We start from the raw sequence: 20727 nt of genomic DNA, 5'->3' as shown, positions 1-20727 counted from the left end.
AACAATGAGATATTCTAGGATTACCTGGCATTCTCTACCCTTCTTCCAAAATTCATATAGCCTCACTAGGCATTCTTTTTAACGCAACACTTTCATTCAAATTAATGCACTCTACATATATATAAATTTCACGAGAACATCGATAGAAAAAATTTATCAATGAAACTTTACAATTGTATGTTAAAAGTCCCTAGTTTATCTTTGAAATTCATGAAGAATTCCATTGTTTTACTGTTAAAACTACTTCCAGTATGGTATTTTAGGAAAGGTAAAGACACTTAGATATTTAGTTATTTTTTACATGTCCTTTGTCATGTCATTGATGACAATGAAAAGTATCATAGGTATCAATGATACACCCACAAAAATAAAATATATCACTGAGGTTTTTCTTGTAAATGATTTGTATGAAAGTTTATGCATTTAACACTTGCACAATTATTCTACATTCATCATTCTGTTAAATACACATAAAAGACAAAAATGCTAGAGGTATAAGATTTGTTTAAAAAATTATACCTGTGTTTTCTGCAAATTATAAAAGTGTAAAAAATGCTAAGTATTAAATTTATATTTGCGAAGTCTTCTGAAATATTTTAACAGTCCATCACTCTACTTTTTTTCCTCTAAAAGAAAATAGTGTTTATTACAGAAAATAAGACTCATTTAGTAGCATTCCACATAGTAGATACCACAAATTATTTACAAGCAGACCATTTTATGGATCTCCCATTGTTCTGGCAATACAATATGATGATCTTCACTACTTCATTTCATTAATTCATCACTTTATGGAAACCCATTTGGCTACAAACAAAGCATCTACCCACTGTGGCGTGTTTAATTCTGACAACTTTCGTAATCTAATATGTGGAAACATTGCAAAGAAAATATCCTTCACCTTTAAAAAGGCTCATAAAGGCACAGAAGTGAAATGTATGCTTGCTTTCAGTTCATGGAGGAGCAAATCACTGGCCCAACACATTTGCACATGGCCAATAGCCAAAGTTATTCCTAAGGAGCCCAGGGCTCTCCCTATTTATACACCAGCCAAGGCATGGGAGCCCTGCTGGCACCGGCACCAGCCAGAGGACACCAAGAGAAAACACCAAGAGTGGGGAAACAGTCCTATGGAAGATCCCTCACAGATCAGCAAGGACCACCTATGAAATTTCAGATGTCACTTCTAGGGGAAAACTAGGAGGTTAAAGGCCAGAGTGATGGGTTTGGTCTCCAAATGGCTAAATAAAATTGTTTGTAAGTGGGATGGGTCCCTGAAACCAAGCTTCCCCCTGCCTGCCTGTGCCAGCTCAGGGCACCATGCTGCAGGGAATCCTGTTGCCTAATGCAGGAGGAAAGCACAGAAGATTTACTCAGAGACGTGCAGTCAGTACTGCTGGTTTACTTCAGGTACACCTTTAATTTACAGAGTCAGTATGGCCAGACAGCCCTTTTTGTCTTATTGTTTACCTTAGTCTGGCTGCAGCATCAGTCGTTAACAGGAAAACCTAATTATTGTAGGAAATATGTTCAAGTTACAAACACATCCAGAGTCAAAATGTGTCTGAAGACAGCCTGCAACAACACCTGACTTCACCACATTCATCTCGCTTTAGGAAGTGAAGGGGATAGCTGTGTTACATATGTAGCTATAATTGGCAAATACTGAGCTTTTGTAATGGCCTCTGCAGGACTCATTGTTTTTGCTTACAGCCACTATGCTTCACCACCCTATTTTCAAGACACTTCATTACCCCTGCTAGTCCCAAGTTGAGTGATTTTTAGGTATATACCATTAGCTTGACCGCTGCCCAAATCCAGTAGCACAGAACACTAAGTGGATAAAAAGATGAATTTATAGTGCCAGGTTGTGAAAGAAGGTGGTCCTCAAACACTTCTCTCAGTCTCATTGCACTGGCACTGGGAATGCATGGCTTCTTAGCATTGTTTAATAAAGCTCCTTTAAAGAGACCAGAACAAGACCTGTTCCAGAAGACTCAAGCAGAAGTTCTCACGTGTTTTATAAATGAAGAACAATATGCTGTGAACAGGTCACCCTACGTCCCATTCAGTAGACAAAGTACTGAGAGCCACGTGAAAGAGCACATCAACACTTCAGTTGGAAACAAAGCCATGCTAGCACTGTAGACATGTACTCTCATCCTAACACATGCAGAAGTGACATACAAGGACTGAGCTAACAAACAAACAGCAGAGCCACAGGTAACTGGATCCTGATCTGCTTACATGGATTTTTCCCTGACTGACGCTGGAAAATAGCACACAAGTTAGAAGGACAGGACTATGCCCAGCACTTTGAGCATTCGCACTGCAGTTTTTGGGCACATGCCCACAGCTTTCAGTGGGGTGCTGGACTACAGCAGGGGAAAGGGGTGGTGAGAGCAGGGGAGACCTGACCTTCCCAGCTCCCCTCAACCCTGTAATAAACACTTGGTGAGAAAGGGTGGCTGATCTGTGCTTCCTACTTCCATCACAGCAGAGTGTGTGCCAGGCTAGATATTCACATCTGCTACGTCAAAAGATAAGGCAAAACACAGCCTCTCTTCTGTTTTGTTTTTACAGGAAAAAATGTAGGGTTTAGCTCTAACACAATAGGGCAAAAGATCAATATTCAGTATGAGCATCTGCACAGCACTGGACACACTTTGCACCTCGAATGAATAACAACTCAGCTTCATTAATCGCTCACAAGTCATGCAGTTGCTGGGACAGACAACATGCAGCTCTCCATAAATGCATATGGTATGAACCACTGCTTGTCTGTAACTGAGTTAGTGCAATATTGCACTGCTTTGGTGATCCAAATGGTTGCTCCAGCGTTCTTTGGAGCCTTTGTGAAGGGACTGCACTCCTCCACCTCCAGAGGAGCCGCTACCGCCGCAGCAGCAGCCAGCTGGCCAGCCAGACAGCTGGACGCCTGCCAGAGGTGGCTCACAGCCAGCGCTTCAGCCCCTGGAAGCTTTGTAGCAGGAAGGAGCTGACAGACCGTCAGGGATAATGGTTTTTGTCTATTAGGTAACTGAAGCATAATTTGATGAAAGTTATCCAAAAAAAATGTAAATAAAAAGACAATCCTTGTTGAAGTTCACAAGAACAAAGCCACATGATAACTGTCTCTACAGGTTGTAAGAGAGAACAATAACACTCTACAATATATGGTATATTGGTGACCAGTACATCACATACCAGTTTTGGTCAGGGGCCACTAAGTGCAACCTGCCATTTCATTTGCACACTTGACGTGCTTTGCAATTTAACCACATCCTACACCAGGTTTTACAAAACGTTCAAAATGTCCATACCATTTCTATTCCTAAGAGTACATCATTAAATTATGCAATAGATCTTCCTTCCTTCCGTCTTCAAGAGTTTTCTAATCCAGGGACTGGATTGTAACCAGCACGAAACATGAGAACAACATGTTTTCACAGAAGTGTCTGAGAGAATAAGACAGCCAATGGATCTGGTAACAAAAAAAAAAAAAACCACCTAGCAATAGAAAGAACACACTTGACTTTCAGAAACCTTCAAAGATCTTAAGACCAGAAAGGTCCATTATGGTCTTTAACGTGACTTTCTAAATAGCACTGACATAAATTTTCACTTAGTAATCGCTGCACAAAGGCTGCAACACTCAGGGTACCAAAACCTGTCTTTTAGAAAGTCTCCCAGACTTGATGTCCAAACGTCAAGCATTGGATTATCCCGTTACTCTGCATATGCAGTTCCAGTGGCTGAGTAGTTGCACTGTCAAAAACATGCACTTGATTTCTAATCTTAAACTGTCCGGTTTCAGTGTCCAACCACTCCATCCCACAGAGCACACTGTGCTTGTATTCTCTACCTGCTGCTCAGTTTAAGCATTGGTTGTAAACCCCTTATGGCTCTTTATGATGAGTCTGGCATACTGGGATTGACATGCTACTACTACTACCACCATATTAATCTTCTTAACCAGAGTAACCCTTAGGAGCCCACATTCAGGTATTTATTGACCACAGCCCTTAAAACCTTTTCATAGTCATTGTTTTCAATGAAATTTTCCTTACAGTAAGTGTGACTTGTGTTTGCAGATATCACAACTGAGAAAAACACTCCTACCACAAATGTGTTGCAGGCTAACTTGTAAGATTGTTGCTGAGATCAAATAGATTTCTCCTCAAATAGTACAGGGTTTGGGGCATCCTTTACTCTTCCACGTGTAGATCTGGCTTATTGCTCTGTCTCACCTTGATCCAGACTCTTATTTTCATGGGCTTAAATGTGAATATGCATATGCTTAACAAGTGATGTGAAATTAACCTTTTCATTGGCTTAAGCAGCAAATGGGAATTCCAATTCTTTTCCTATAAAAGCCTCTCCCCTTCCCATTCCTAAATTGAATATGCATGCACATCATTCGGTCCCCTAGAATGTCACATAGAAAGGTAGTAAGAGATTATCTCAATGTTGCAATGGCCTGACCTTGAAATTGCTTTAGGTTTCCCTGTGCTTCCTACTCTTGAGGGAATTTTCGCAGAGGGATTACGAAGGTTAGATCTGAGGAGAGAAAAATCCTCAACCCTGGACCTATATCCATCTCTGCTGGATGGTTTTGGTGGCTTATCCTTATATTTAAGAAACCCTGCTGGGTAGGCAAGCTAGAGAGGAAAGTACAGATGAAGTCCAAATATCATCCTGATTACCAGCATATAAATATTATCTGTGAACAGAGAGAAGACTCCAGAGGCTGTAGATTTGAACCCTGCGTCAGATGTCCCCTAGATTTGTGGTGTTCCTTCTGACAGTGGAGAGAAGGGCTTCTGTGGCAGCACTTTCCATGTTTGCTTATGGGCTGAAAAAAGCCCAGAAGTGCTGTGGATGGTTTTTGTCATTTAGAAACACCCTACTGCTACTATCTAAAAGAAGCAAAAATGCATATAATCAAACAACCAGGAAAAAACTCACACACTTGCTACAAAAAAATAATGTACTGAAAAATCCATAGGTATTACTATGGTTACTAATCCATGGTTAACTAATGTTTCCTGCCTTTTCTTACTTTGTGAGTTTGTTTGTTGTGCTTTATTCACAAGAAGAGTTCAATAACAAATTATCCTTAATTTACTGCTACTAATGATGTAGGCAATTTTTGGTCCCAAAGCTGCTGCCTTAATACAAGCAAAACACTCAGTGAAGCAGACAGAAGCTTTGCCTAAGTAAGGCAGGCAGGATTAGGCCAACCTTATTATACAGTTATTTATTACACAATGATAATTAACACAAGGTAGACAAGCTCATTTGTTGGGCAACAGCAATCTTGGTTGAAATATACCATTAAAAGTGCTGAGTATAAATAGTAGTAAAAAATGCTTATGCAACAATAAGAAAATGTATGATTGTGTATTCTATCACATAGCTTAAAAACTGCAGGTTAAGCAAATTACCACTGGCACCACGTATTCATAATTCTGCTGATCAACTAAATGAATGATCGGGTAAGAACCTTTCAATTCCAGCTGCATTTCTTTCTAAATACCTTGCTATTTAGCAGCCTAAAGGGAGCCAACACATCAGTAGCGCCTTCTATGCACTGTCGAGTCCCAGCTTGAGCACACCAAACTCTGAGGCCTTTTGAAATCTTTAAAGACAATCATACATAAGACAGTTCCTATATTGCAGGTCTGGCTAGCTATACTGCAGCACAAAACAATATTTCAAGCTTTCTGATATACGTGTCACCTCTATGTGACAAATAGCTTGTATTAATTAGGCACTAGACTTGGTGAGATTGCTGTTATTAACAGAGAAGATGGGTTGAATTTAATTGTGTGTGACATCAAAGTCAAGTGACTGATATTTCAAGCATCATTTAAAGTGTTTGATATTGGAGTCATTGTATTCACATAAAGACTGTCTAAAAATATAAAGGAGAATGATGAGAGAGGAACTGGAATGAATTTATACAATCCATCTTATGAAGTGAATTTGGTGTAATTTTACTTGTATTTTTGACCCAGTGTTGGCAATTTATTTATTTGGATAACATTATTACTTTGAAGAACAGTTTATTTTTCTCAGTACTAATTTTGGAGACAGCTGGGAAGGTTTGTATTGGTTCCAGCATCAACAGTCTCAGAAATGTGGACATCAGGGGGAGTGAGAGGGGGGGCAGACATAAAAGATAAGCCTGCACTGGGATTTGCTTTATGGCCATTAATGAACACTGTTTGGAAAATATTTACCTAAGAATAGCAGACTGCACATTATTTAGGCAAACTTCTGTAACAGCCTGAAAATAGAAAGAGGAGAAGAAAAGGAAGTTATATTTAAAACTGCATGTGAAATAATATACATAGGAAGTTAAAGCTCACTATTGTATTGTGGAATATACAATTGATAACACACATCAATATGTGAGGAGTGCTGTTTTAGGGTCAAATGGTTCTCTCATTAAATATGCTGGACAAAATCTCCTTCAGTTTGCTGGGGCAAAATCATATCTGTGATGTAACATGATAATGTATATGGTCTTTTGCTAAAAAGTGGGTCAAAAAACAATTGCCCCAGAGGATACTTGTGTATAATGCTTCTGCATTGTACCATTTCCCTTCAGTTATTTTTAAATAAATAAGTCACCTGCTTATTCCATTCTTGCCATAAAGTGTACAAACAATCCAACTGAAATCAGCTTAATTAAACTGTAATGCATTGCAAGCAAATGGTATCCCCTAGGTATTCGCTAAGTAGAGAAATCTGAAGTGCACAACAGCCAGAAGCCAATATTAACATTTTCACAAACCCAGAAAGGTTATTTCCCAGTTAGGGCAAACTCCCCAGTGCCCCACTGGTGCCCTAGACCCACACACCACAGGGTGAGGAGAGGGGTCAGGCTCTCTGGAGGTGCCCCTGCTGTCACTGCAGTCCAGGAGCCAGCAAGGCAGCCAGAACAGAGCTCCAGCCTTCCTTTGCATACAGTGCAGGCATGTGGCTAAGATATCACAGAATGGCTTGGGTTGGAAGGGACCTTAAAAATCATCTAGTGCCAACCCCCTAATGTGTGTGTGTGTATTTATTCTAATTTATGTGTGTATATAAATCATATTTATATTTGCATGTAATATGTTTTATATTTTTGTATGTATTTTATAATATATTTTTATATATTTCTTTATATATTTTATATTTTCATGCACACTATATGTATAATTTGATCTTATATATGCATATACACATATAATCAGAATTAGTGCTCCCTTAATCACAAGCTGGGCCAAGACTAAATGTGTATAAGAAGGATAAATCTTATCTGTACTGGGATTCTCTTCTCAGAAGAACTTTGTCAGCTGAGGGGCAGAAAATTATAGACTAACCTGGGAAACTGCCCACATCCTTGGTTGTAACAACTGATTTTGATGGGGGAACTGATATACACCAAGCCAGAAGACAAATATTGTAGCAGTTGTATAGGTAGAAATACTGACAGCTGATGGAAGATTCATGGATAAACTCCAGTCTCTGTGAGGTATTCAGTAACTGTTCCTCCATTTTTTTCCTATTCTTCCCAACAGTGGGCCAAAATCCTCTCTGAAATTATACAAATTCTGTTGTCCTCAGGATTGTTACAAAAGTGCACCTTTCCCTTACTTCCCTACAGGAGCCTCAGACTTTGACTAAGCCTCTGTTAAGGGGGAGGCGGGGGGGGGGGCGCGGAACTTGCTTTACAATTAAATATTTTTTTCTAAAATAACTTAAAGAGTCACTTGGGATTCTATTTTTGGCAGTTGTAATATCAGTTGAAGCATAATCAATACAGTAATTTATATAACCAGGCAGATTTTTTCTAGATATGAACTGTTTACAGAAAGGGCTCTAGATTCATTTGTTATTAGGAGCTATTTAGAGAACTATTACAATCTCTCACTGGTCTGTCCTTCAGCTGACAGAAGATCACTGCTAACACTTAATATTTCAAAGAAGTTCATACAGAATATTCCTACTTGTTGGTAAAACTAGAAGAGCCCTCTGAATAACGTTATGGTACCGTATTTGTAATTAAAAATATACTCTTTTCAAATGCGTTTAAAATTCACTGTTTCCACAACCATTCCTGCCAGAAAGCTAATCTGCCTGAAAGAATGTTCAAGGGAAGAAAACACTAAAGAGTGTGAACATAATCAAAGGCAGCTTGCTTGGAAGTGCAAACAGATATTTGCAGGATTTGTTTTGTTTCCTATATCCAGCTTGCATTGAAAACTCCATAGTTTGATATTAAATAAAAAATAAGAATTCTAACATTTGCAGTAGAAAATACTTTAACACTAAGCTCATGCTTAAATTCTCCCATCACTGAAATCAAACATTCTTTCAAAAAAAATATATATATATATACACTATCTGGCATGTTGGTTATTTGATAAAAATGAGAGGAGCAAAAATTATCAAAGGAAGAATTTCTAGTATTATAACTCTATGCCCTAACAGGCTTATATTTAAATGCAGCTAAGACATGTTATTTGGTTCTGTAATTAAGGCCCCTTATAATATCTGGGAAAAAAAAAAAAGAAGTAGGTATCAATCTAATAATATTCTTCATCTGTCCAGAAAAATACTGAAAACCTTAAGGCAAGGTTTTCAAAAGGGTAGTGCTACTTCTACTTTGAAGTACAAAAACTGTTTATGTATCAAATTTGACTGTGACATAAAAGTTTCCTTTGTAGAACATAAGCCAAATTTATTTGCTCTTTAAACTTTGCTAGTATGTTGTTGGCTGGAATGTGACCTTTGTGGAGCTGTTTCTCAAACATTATTCCAGTAGCTGAAATACCAGTAGCTGCTTTTCAGAAGGCTTCCAGTCAGCCTGTCTACCTGTCTATACTGTGAGAGAGGTGGCTTGCTGTACTGCTGCTGCACAACAGCATGTGCCCTAGGCTGTTTTTTTTTTTTATTCTTTTCTTTCCTGGCCAACACAAATGACTTTCAATTTTTGTAACCATTTGTACTCCACTGGCAGATATATTGATCAGGTAAGTTCATGCCTCCTTCATGGTGCCCAAATAGGCTCCTTTTGTTTTGTTTTTAGCTGGGCTTCTACCTGACCTCCAATATTGTTGGAATCATTTTACATCTGCAATTAAATGCTGAAGTAGTTATTTGTAGCTTGCAATTGTCCCCATTTAGAAGACTAACTGCCCAATTGCAAAGCTGCTAAATGGGTGCAATTGCAAGTTCAAACAGTTGGGCCCACTCGTAATTACAGACACAAGATTGGGCTCACTTATATCAGAGGCTGCTGCTGGAGACATAGGCCAACATCTAAAATAATGTTGCTTTCCCTGCCCGCTACTTCGTATTGGTTCATTACAGGATGAGAAATGAAAGGAAAAGCCTCTTAATGTACTTTATTTCTTCCGTCACACCAGTAAGACAATTTGAGACTATAAAGTGATCAACATGGCGCCTGGGACAAATGATCATAACTGTCTCATGCCTAATCACCCATTTCACACTTTTATGAACGAGCTTTGTTCCCTTTCACAGCTTTTCTCCTATCAAGGCAGGCAGTGGTCAGAGGAACATGCCCCAGGTACCAGACACAAGGACACACAAGCTGCGGTATACCACTGGGCACTGTAAAAAAAACTGTTGCACCTAGAGCTTTTTCTTTCTCTCCATTTGAAGGAAGCTGACCCAGAAGACACCAGCTGAAGGTTTTTTCTCTTCTCACACAGTCAGACTGTGGATGCAGTGTGACTGCTGTCCAGGAAATTACATCTCTCTCATCCTAATCAATAGAAAATTGGCACTGTTTTCTCCCCACTGCAAAAATATATTCAATGGTCATACTCTTTTTCAGTGCCACCATAATTTCTTGCACATATTTGACCCTCTCCCCAAAGCATATTTCAGGTCCAATGGTGAGAGCTCAGCCCTACAAACACAAACACCCAGGCACGCACATGTGTGCTGTTTAAGCAGCTCTTCATTGCTATGGCTGAACACCACAGAACTACTAAGAAGTGGCTCTGCTGCATCCACGCAAATTGCTTCATCACAGCCTACTCAAACTGGTGCTCCTAATCAGCCGCTGAGCATGTCAAACCACTGCTGTTCAGTTCATCTGCTGATGACATGAGACACATCTGGGCAACAGAACAAAGGAAATATTCTAAACACTGTTATGCTAAGAGGAGAATTAATATTCATCCCCAAAAGGTGCAACTGCCAGCCCAGAACAGTAAATACAACTGACTTCCTTACAGCACTAAAGTCTTGGGGTCCAGATTCTCCCAAATCCATCAAAATCAGATTACATCTAGCGAGGATGTGACCATTGAGACCAATATTCAGGTAAAACAGAAATATACATAAATATAATTGCATTTTTTTTCAGCATCACATGCACTGTGGAGTGCATCTCTTTTGCATAGATTCAACAAATGATATTTTAATGTACATACATAATTTATTGAGCAAGCAGTAGACTTGGCTGAATGAATGTCAGCCATTGAAGATCCAACATGGTGCATTTTCACACTTATTACTTAGTACAACAGCAAAGAAGGAAGCATTTAACATTTATGAACTTGAAATCTCTCTCAAGTCCCACAGTGTGGGACTATCACAAATGTTATCACATTTCTTCCTCTATATTCATGATAATGAGTAAGTTAAGGACTTACTATGTATTTTTCAATCTAAACAAGGTTTACTTATCCTATATACAATTCTTGCAATGTTGTGAAACATAGCTTGAGAACTTTATCTACTTCCATATCTTGCCCATAATTTTTGCTTCTCTGACATACAGTGGATAAGTTACAGTGTTTCACACTTAGATGTTCTAACGGATCCAACTAATTTCTGCACATCCTGCTTGAAATGATAATTATTGGGTGAAAAATATTCCAGTGGTTTCATCACCAAGAAAGACAGTTTTGCCAATATGTCAATGATAGAACAAATTATCATTCACCTATTGAAAAACAGCCACAGTATATTTTTTGGACATCTTCTAAACTTTGATTTGCAAATGTATGATGATTGGGTGGGAATGGGAGTTAGGAATCCATGACCCTGTACTTGGCCCTGCTATTCTTGTGAGATGTTTCACTGAGTGTATTAATTAGCTTGTAAATTTTTCTATTACTGTGGTTGCTCCCATAAGCAAATCCTTGATCTTAGACACCAAGAGCTGAATTCATTTCATATCAGTGTAGTTGCCTCCAATTACCTACAGCCACCTAGAATTACCTAGTGACTAGAATTAGGTGTTCTTATTTCTTTCCATTGGCCTTAAATGTAGTTAAAACACAGGGATTTAAGTTCAGAGGTAGACATCTCTGCAGCTGCTTTTAAAGTTAATCTTCAGAGGTGGATCATATTCCCATTTCCAGCACTGAGAGGTCTTTGCCTCCCATTGATTTCAGGAAGAGTTACATATGCTTAATGTCCAAACTAGAGCAGTCCCATTTCCAGGCCAGCTCTGTGCTCCGTACCTCCCATCGCTCTCATTAGGCACCTGGAATCTGACCCGTATCATGGAGCAATCACTGTCACTGCAATTCACGATGGTGGCACATCCACCCCACTGAGATAAAGCACCTATTTGGACCTCGTTGACTCTGAAGATTCACTGGAGAGGAGAGCCCAAGTGTTTCTGGAGAGTGGGGAGGAAGAAAATCAGCCTTTCAACGGGCTATCATTAGGTTAGTAGTGTAATATAGTAATTTTTTGTCCTTGACAACTGATTTGTGCAAGGTAGAAGCAGTATAGGTGATAGTGGGTTAATATATCATATGTCCCCACCAGACTGCTTGAGGCAGAAGAGAAATACAGGAGCAGTGATACCAGAGATCACCTGGGGAAAAGGTGTCCCCTCATTCCTGTGGGCTGTTGGGTGACAGCCCGAGATATTTTCAAGCTTTTTTTTTTTTATTTTCCTTATTTTTCAGTGATAATAAAAAAGAAAGGAAAAAAAATAGGGTCTTTAAAGGACTGAGGCTTGGTGCTTTACTTCCATTTCCTGGGCTAGCGAAACCAGCCACTAGCTTATATAGCCCTTAGGCATCTTCTTCCCTGAATTCATCCTCACAGGACACCATTGCTTACAGTTTTTCTATTCTATATAGGTTCTTATAGTGCCCTCATCACTGTAGTAGCTGAGTGCCTTCCAGTAGTGCGTTATGTGATGTAACTAACATCTGTGACAACCAAAGCAGGAGAGAAAACCAGTTAAGGCCCCAGTAGCTTTCCCCCTACATCACATTTCACTTTCCAATGCTAATAACTTTCTCTCTGTGAGTACACAGCTAGATTGTTGTAGTCATGTTTGCAGCAGATCGGCAATGTTTCATTCTCCCTGATGCTGAATTTCTCCCTTTAATAAGACTGTGCAGGGATCATTTTCCTTTATTTTATTCACTGAAGTGCAAAAGAGTGGGAACTATTCTTTTCAATTCGTTTATATTTATCAATTCAATTATATCTTTCTATTTTAAGAAAATCAACCATGACCACAAAAACACTGTAGGCAAGTTAGCCTTGGCTAAAGGCATAAACCACAGGCTTCAGAAAAAAATCTGCATAGCAGACAACGTTTAGCACTTGATGCTGTTTTGGGGGGAAATTTTTCAGTACCAGACTCAGTTTCTCAAGGCTTGGGGTGGAGGTTAAAAGGGCACCATGTTGCCCAGCAGTGATAACTGAATATCTCATTGCAAAGGAACTCGCGTATGGGAACAATATGCCTGCAAATCTTTAAAACGTATGCAATTGCTTTGCCAGAGCAATTGATATGTTGTGGAAGAAACATTGCAGGGCAGGTGGTTGCTGTGAGATGACCCCACACTTGGGACCAAGAGTGAGACGTGGGGCCAAAGGTCAAGTGTGACTTTGTTAGAACCAAAAAATAGGGTCACCTCCCAACTGCTGCACACCCTGCAGCAGTCATCGCCACCAAATGCCACATAGGTTGTGGGAATTTGGTCATTTTTTAGTTGCATGAGACACTGCAACTGTGGTTATTATTGGTTTTCTGATTGCAATAAGTGTAATGTTCAGAAGTATTGGAATTCATACACAAATGTAAAACATTCTTTTAGGTGTCTTAAGCACACTAGCTCACCAGGACAATGAGAAGGGTATCACAATAGGAACTAGAAAATAATCATAAATAAATAAAAATTCAGATGTCACTTTTGGCATTTGCTCTCATTCTTCACAAACATTGCCCCAGAGATTATTAACCTGCCATTTCAGAGAAATTCTCTCTGACTCTAAGAAACCCTAATAGAAAGTGAAGAACTTAGGGAGGATGAGAGCAAAGGAGGATGCTTTCACTTGCTTTTTTGTGGACTCACCCCCCAGGTAACAGGCACTACAGATTTCAAAACCACCCAGTAACTAATTGACCTAGATTAAAACATAACATAGGGAATATTGTAGAAATAATCAAGAGGGTTTTACTGATATAAAGTTTCCCTTCTTTTTATCCTAAAATATTTTTAATGCTGTCATCCCAAAAGATCCCAGAATGTTTTACAAATTTTATATACACACATTGCAGGATGGATTGCCAAAGCTGATTAAGAGCGTACACAGTAAAAACACAATACTGCGATTCGGATGGGAAATGGAGAACACTAGACTTGATCTTGCCTCAAGCAAAATGTCCAATGGCAATGAACACAACACAAAGAGGGACAGAGCACAGATGTTCAGACCAGAAGACAAGCCAAGAAAGACTTAAAAGATCACCAGTTACAAGACATTTCATAGAAAGCACGCTGTCTCATTGCTCTGTGAGCATTATCACACAAGACAATGCAGACTCTAATTTAAACAGTCAGAGGGAAAGATCCTTATGCTGGATGCCAGTTGGCTACGACAACAAATCTGCATCACTGTTCTGACAATGTTCACTATGGTAAACTGCAGAGTGAAGGCAATTATCCTAGAGACACTAGCACCCCAGAATAAAGAGCAAATTAAAGAATCCATCAATATACTTCCAGGACCACAAAGCCAGAAGGAGAGCCAAGGAAAACCATAACAATCTGGTCAAACAGAGGTGGGGTCTTTACCCTGCCATGGTGTGCTCCACGGGCTCTGTTGTGGCCACCTGGCCAAGTCTCCAGAGTGCTGCACATCACCACTGCCATGCTAACATGTACCAACCCACACTACCTTGTTGGAGCCAGTCAGGATGGACATGCATACACAGGATAAAAATATTTGTAAAAATGTTGGGAAGCACTATGAAACTGTCAAATCAGGTGTTTCCAAACTGAAAAGGTTATTTACTCCAGGTTTGTCTGATACAGGCATGCTCATGTTTCAGGGAATACTTTCTAATCTGAGCCCTACTATATCTGCTTCCAGCTGCTTCATGTGCAGTGGAAGAAGAGGTAACATAGCCTACAGGATCCCAGCCTATGTCCTGCTATCAGGAAGTCACAGGGCGCAGGGAAAAATGATTATCACTTCTATTTCTAGTATGACACAGAGAAGGTAGGATGTTCAGTCACACATGCAGATTATTTTTCTAATTATCTCCATTACAGAGATACACAGGATAAAGTAATTGAGCAAGAACATACCTACAACATGAAGTCAGAAGTCACTGAGTATGTGACCCATGATTTAATGGGTATGATACAAGGGTGAGGAGAATTAGGGGGAAACCTCCCATGATTTTTATGGCTGCAGCAGTAAGGTAAAGTCAGTACAATCAAGGGGTTAGAGCAACAACCATGAGCCTAGCAAAACTGGTCTACTTCTCTGTAACACATACACTTAATTTTACGTTTAATCCACTGCACAGCAATACTGATTACAAGATTTCCATTTGCCCAGTGAGTACTGTGAGGTCTCTGTTCATATACCAGTCTTCCAGAAATTTCTTTGGAATGCATCTTTGTGACACTCCTTATTATAGTGCAGCCCAGTAGTATACATTTTCTGCCTTAAACTTTGGTGCATTTAGTTCTATACTTAATATTTAGGGGATATTGCTAGATACAAGCATACCTGTCAAACAACTATTTGATGTTTTAACTTGATAGTTGTTCCAAAGATGGGAGACAGTATACAGAAGACTCAGGAGCAAGTCTGAGCATTTAAAGAGGAAGAAGCTTATCACAGCATCTCAGGAGATAACCGGTTGCTCCAAGGAAATAGTCACTTTTTTTTTAAAAAAAAAAAACTTTGGGTACTTCAAATTCTAAAGGACCTGATTTTTCACCCCTGCCATCCAATATCCACCTCTATTATAAAACTGCTCTAGGGAATAAACATGCTACCCATCCATTGAAAATTTAATCCAAGTACAATCCTTGGTCATATGCACTATCTGAAAGATCTTTTGCTGGTTCCTGCATCCACCTGTCATTATTAGCAGTGGTGTGTAATGTCCAAAGGCTCTTTAGTAAATGAGTATTTTGACACCTTACAAGGTGTGGGCCATGTATTGAGACTATGCACTTCATTAAAAAATACTTATCATTGCCTTCACACTTTTGCTTGCCCTGTGCATTGTGCTATTACCTTCGTCTCCAAGTAAAGATAGCTCAACACCAGCTAAATTGTAAGTGTGCATGCAAATACAGTTTTTTGTCACATTAAAGTCTCCTGCTTTAGCAACAGAAATTAGTCCTTCAGTAAGTAAGTCACTGTACCATGTTGTGTGGAGTCTGATGTATGACTTGATATGTGTGATGCACGACAGTTATCAAGGCTGGCATATCAGCCTGTGTATGCCAGATGATGGTGTACTTCTCCCAGCTATGCTTTTCTTTTACGATTTCTGGGTTAACAAAGCAGACAGGATAAGCAGTGAGCATGGAGTCAGAATACCCTTGAAGGCATGCAGGACAAGCACCAGAGTTTATTTTATGTACTTCAGATTCTCAATAGCATTTTATCTGGTTTCTTTCCAGAATCAGTACCTCTGTAACACCTACATCATTCTCTACTGCAGACCCTTACACCTTTTTGGTTAGCTCAGAGAGCAATGCTGATCTTTCCCACCTGGACTGCAGCTATCATGCAGTGCCTGTCATTCTCATACAGATCAAAAAAGGATTTTGCAGTCTGTTGTCCTTGATCTGTGCCTTAAATGTCTGTGTTATACAAATGCTTCAGCTGAGAGCTGCCCACTTAAAAGGCACCATCACCAACAACCCAAAGCTCCAGAGGCATGTGGGGCACTGCACAGTCATGCCTCCAAGTGGGATACCCAGCTACCGTAGCACCAGCAATGCTTCCTGCAGCACCTGGTATTTTTGCTGTAGATTAGCCATCCAAATAGCAACCCAATCCAACCCTGCATAACTCATGAGCCGACAAAATAGTAGTGTATGTGCAAATGTAAGGGTTTCTTTTTCCAAGGGAATTCAACATGGTTAACAAATTCTACACTCCAGGTACTCTTCATCCTACAGCTGCAACTGCTAGCACTTTCACAAAGCTGTCTTAATTACCAGTGACCCTGTGCTCTTCAAATGCATCAGCAGTACAAGGGATGATTCAGGATGACAGGGTCACAAGCAACGGGAAAGAGCGTCTGATCCATGCCCCACTTACATACATCTCTAGCTCATAGACTCTCTGCCCTAGATTTAAAATAAAACTTGATGTGAAGAACACTGTTTTGATAGAATTTAAGGGGACTTGGGTTCTGGCCCCTTTTATTAAAGTTTTGGTAGGATCAGATCTGTGTAAGGCATAAGCACCAGAATAGAGTTTGTAAAATAAAGGATTTGTGAATGTGAAGGCTGATAGATTGAGGTCTTCTGGACAATTCTGCTTCTGCAGGAAGGCTAATCAGTGCAAACCCTCCTGCCAGGTAGGGAAGCGCTGCCTCTGTTTTATGCATAGGGAACCTCAGAAAGGGAAGCTAAGCATCCTGCCCAAGGCTGTGCTGCCTGCAAGTGGCAGGCCTGGTATCCAAATTACAGGTTTTTCACCCTCAGACTAAAGTTAACTAATGCCTCTAATTTATCTTTTTACATTGTGTCTGGATTGGAAAAAAGTTTCTAAGGTTATGTTAAAAGCTGATAAAAATAGCTGAGAACTGTGAGCTGACACAAAGAACTAATGTTCCAGTTTTTCACTGCTAAAAATCTCAGCAATCTCTAGAAAACTTATCACTGAGAATTGGTCCATAATAACAACAATTTTGGGGGAGTCAAGAGTACAACTACTTAGACAAATATTTTTCTCTCCTCACCTAGTCTACCACCAGCTGTGTTCTTAGCAGAAAAAGAAAAACTAATAGGAGTTATTACATGCTACTTTTATTGCAGTAAACCATTTAAAAATGAGAAATGACAAAGTAGCCTCAAGTGCATGTGTAAGTGCTTTGCTGAAAATATTTCAATCTTCAGATTAGTTTTATTCATAGATCTAAATGATTATGTCTTTTCTCTGAACACACAAATAAACTTCAACATATCTCTCTTTAGCATGGCATAAATTAAGTCAAATAAATCCTCTAAAGAAACAAAAAGGTGACATAGATCTCTCCCTCCTGTACAAAGAAAAGTCTGGAGGAACTTAACAGAGAAGCTGATGTGATTGTGCAGTTGATCACACAGAGTTCAAAGAGGAAATGCCAAAGGCCCCAGTTCTATGAAGAATTAAACAAAAGTCTGTTCAACCATGCTGCCATGCAGTCATCTAAACCAACAGATGTGCACACACCCAGAAAAGCTCAGCAAATTTTTGAGAAATGCCATCCGTTATCAAGGCTTTCTTTTCCTCCAATTTCTGTGGATTGCTTAAGCAACTAAGGGAAAGGAAGTATTAAAATCTAGCTCTAAAATCACTGAAATATAAATATAGTGGGAAATACCAGGTATGCATAGTACTTCACGTAACTTTTCTGCTACCTTTTATTTTCTTCAGTATTACTTGAATTTCAAGTGCATTTTTTTCCTTTAGCTCCATAACCTTATCTGAGCTTTTTTTTGAAACAATTTAGTGCCCACTCAAAGCACTGAGGGTTTCTGATGACATCAACAAGTACAAAAGTGACATCAAAACCAAACGCTGTGGTAACAATCCAGTCTTTTCAGAGGCTTTCTACCAATCTCTCATTTCTTCACCCACTGTGACAACCTGATTCTTCCTCACTCATAGCCCCCTACTTTTGTAATGTAACCTTATTTTGCCTGTGATAACTACTGCTCTCCTCACTATTTGCTCATGTTGCTCTTAGGTCAGCATGGCCTGTGTATAAAAAATGAAGACAGACAAAAGTGGACACACAAAGGGAACAACCTGTTTTATGGAGAGAACAGCTTGTTTTCTTTTGCATAAGGAATCTTCTAGACAATGGAAGTATGCAGAGGTCAGATCAACCAAAGAAAAAGAGAAATGCACATGATGCTAGTATTAAATTAGTAGCTCTTTTTCCATCTATTTTAAAACAGAAGTGGTGCATGACTACCATGTTCTTTTCTCCTTGGGGAAGTCTGAGACCAAACCAATAGAAGAGACATAGTGGCCAGAGTTTGAGACATCAAAAGACACTCTTCAGGGTCTTGCTATCTTTACCACAATACACCAAAACAAAACAAACAGAAATAATGTCAGGATCAGGCAAACTTTTTGCATGCTTATCTCCAGCACATCAATCCCATCAGTCCTATGTAACACTACCAAAACAAAGAAAATAAGGGGCCAGGTAGGATGATGAGCATTTTCATACTAACAAAACTTACATTTTGCAACCCAGGCAACTGTGAAACATGCTCATCAGACTTACCTGTACCTGCTTATCAATTACTTTGCAAACTGTCACAAATATCAGGACTTTATAAACTTTGATTCTGTTCTTAAGTCAGACCTAAAAAGCAACTAAAATGACAAATTTCTGTAGTGTAAAACCAACCATAGGAGAGGCTACATGACAACTTTCACAAACACACATCTCACCCAGCTGTGCTGAAGGTGAACAGCAGAATTAAAGGGTAGCACCCAGCCCTGAACCCCCAGCAAGGCATGGGAAAAAGATAAAAGAGACCCCCCCCTTCCAGAACACCCACCTGGTTCATTTTTTTCCTGCATCTTAAACCCATACAACAGACTCTATTTGTAACCAGCAGGCCATACCCTCCCCCTTTTCCCCAGCTAAATAAATACATTTGCTCTCAAGCAGGACCTATAAAGTGCAGCTGTGAGCAACCTGTCAGTCCCCCCACCCAACTCCAACACTCCCCTCTGCAGCTTCCAACACCACAGGCCAGCCATGTCCTCACTGTCCCCAACCCCACAGCCACCCTGCTGCTGCCACCCATGAGTGCCTGCTCTGCTCCCACAGCACCTCCTGCATCCCCCTGACCCAACAAGGAGTTCCTGCACAGTGCCAGCACCCCTTGGGTACACAGGAGGGAAAACAAGATTTATTCATTTCTGTCTGCTTTACATTTAATAATTTTAAAGGTTTCTGTTATTCTTAAACATTATTCTTTGTGCTAAGACCAGTATGAATACAGGGAGCAGAACAATCCCTAAAGAAGTTGTGTGGCTGTCAAACATTTAGCATTAACATGTTGAATGAAAATGAATTTGGGGCTCTTCTGCCTCACTTCCCCCTCCAAAATGTGGTTTGATTTTCCAGCCTCCCCCCACCCCCTCTGTCTAGCTTCTCACACATTAAAAAATAAAATAACATTACTTTTTCAGCTCTGCTTTCTCCAGACAGATTTGGCTCCCTCCAAAGCCTCTGCGATTAAACACACAGTAAATAGTAGCCAGGCCAAAATTCTCTAAGCCTGTGACTTTTTTGATGCCAATAAATCCCACTGCACCTTTCCCTTCAGCTGCCCTCAATTTCCTTGACTCTTTTAAGGTTGTCATGTGCATCTGGACCTGGCTCCCTCTTCCAGTGCAATATTCGCATTCTCTTTCAGATTTATCTCTGCAAAACTGCAGACCATGAAGTCTACATGTTTTCTGAAATCTTTGAAGAAATCTAAAAATTTGATCTCTTATCCTTTTTTTTCCTTTTAGAAAATTTCCAACCTGAAAAAATCAGCTTGAAATGGCCAAATAATTGATGTTTATTTTTCAATTTTCCCTTTTTGAACAAGGAGAGAAAAGTTAATTGTCTAATAAATTTTAAATTATGGGAAAAGTACATTTTTCTTGAAGAAGATACAGCAATCTGAACTCAAAATTCTGACTGCACCTTGACCAGTCTGCAATGGGAAAAAAAAAAAAAAAAAAAAAAAAACACCTTTATCTGCTGGCATGGAAGCAGCAGATCTCTTGTGAGAGGTAATATAATTTTTGGTATCTTTTTGTTCCAGCAGAAGATCTCTTTCACAATGTGTCCAGTACATCTGTGCTTTCTTTCATTTAAGCCAGAAGCACCATGGGGCAGACGCAGTCCTTCTCAATATATTTTTCTGAGCAAGTATTTATTTTTTTTCTGTGGTGCAGAATACAAAGTAGTATGACACAGTAGATTCTGGCCATTTATCACACAGGAATTTAGAGGCAGTAAATAATAAAATTTTATTAAATTGAGACAACCAGGATGAGTATAAGTGTGTGGTTATAAGCCCCCCTTTTTCCTGCTCACCAGATCATTACTCTACACAGCCGTTAGGAGAATGAAAGCTTTTGAAATAAACGAAGTGCTGCTGTCAAAAGCAGAATAGTCTAAAGTACAGAAATTAGAAGAGTAAATGGAACTGGAATTACCATGGGGATAGGAAG

At 39.5% G+C, this 20727-nt stretch overlaps 1 long non-coding RNA gene across 1 annotated transcript in view; it reads right to left on the bottom strand.

Annotated features, from left to right (window-relative positions):
- Positions 1-19616, bottom strand: part of LOC136791477 (uncharacterized) — a 33262-nt gene extending 13646 nt beyond the window's left edge. Inside the window, exon 1 of the long non-coding RNA XR_010833678.1 lies at positions 19050-19616. This is a non-coding gene — a long non-coding RNA (uncharacterized lncRNA). The remainder of the gene's footprint in view (positions 1-19049) is intronic.
- Between the last annotated feature and the right edge of the window lie 1111 nt (positions 19617-20727).

The sequence above is a fragment of the Anser cygnoides genome, chromosome 9 (genome assembly GCF_040182565.1).
Source record: "Anser cygnoides isolate HZ-2024a breed goose chromosome 9, Taihu_goose_T2T_genome, whole genome shotgun sequence".
Lineage (NCBI taxonomy): Eukaryota > Metazoa > Chordata > Aves > Anseriformes > Anatidae > Anser > Anser cygnoides.
The sequence above is the reverse complement of the archived record's forward strand: the minus strand, read 5'-3'. Positions and strand labels throughout refer to the sequence as shown.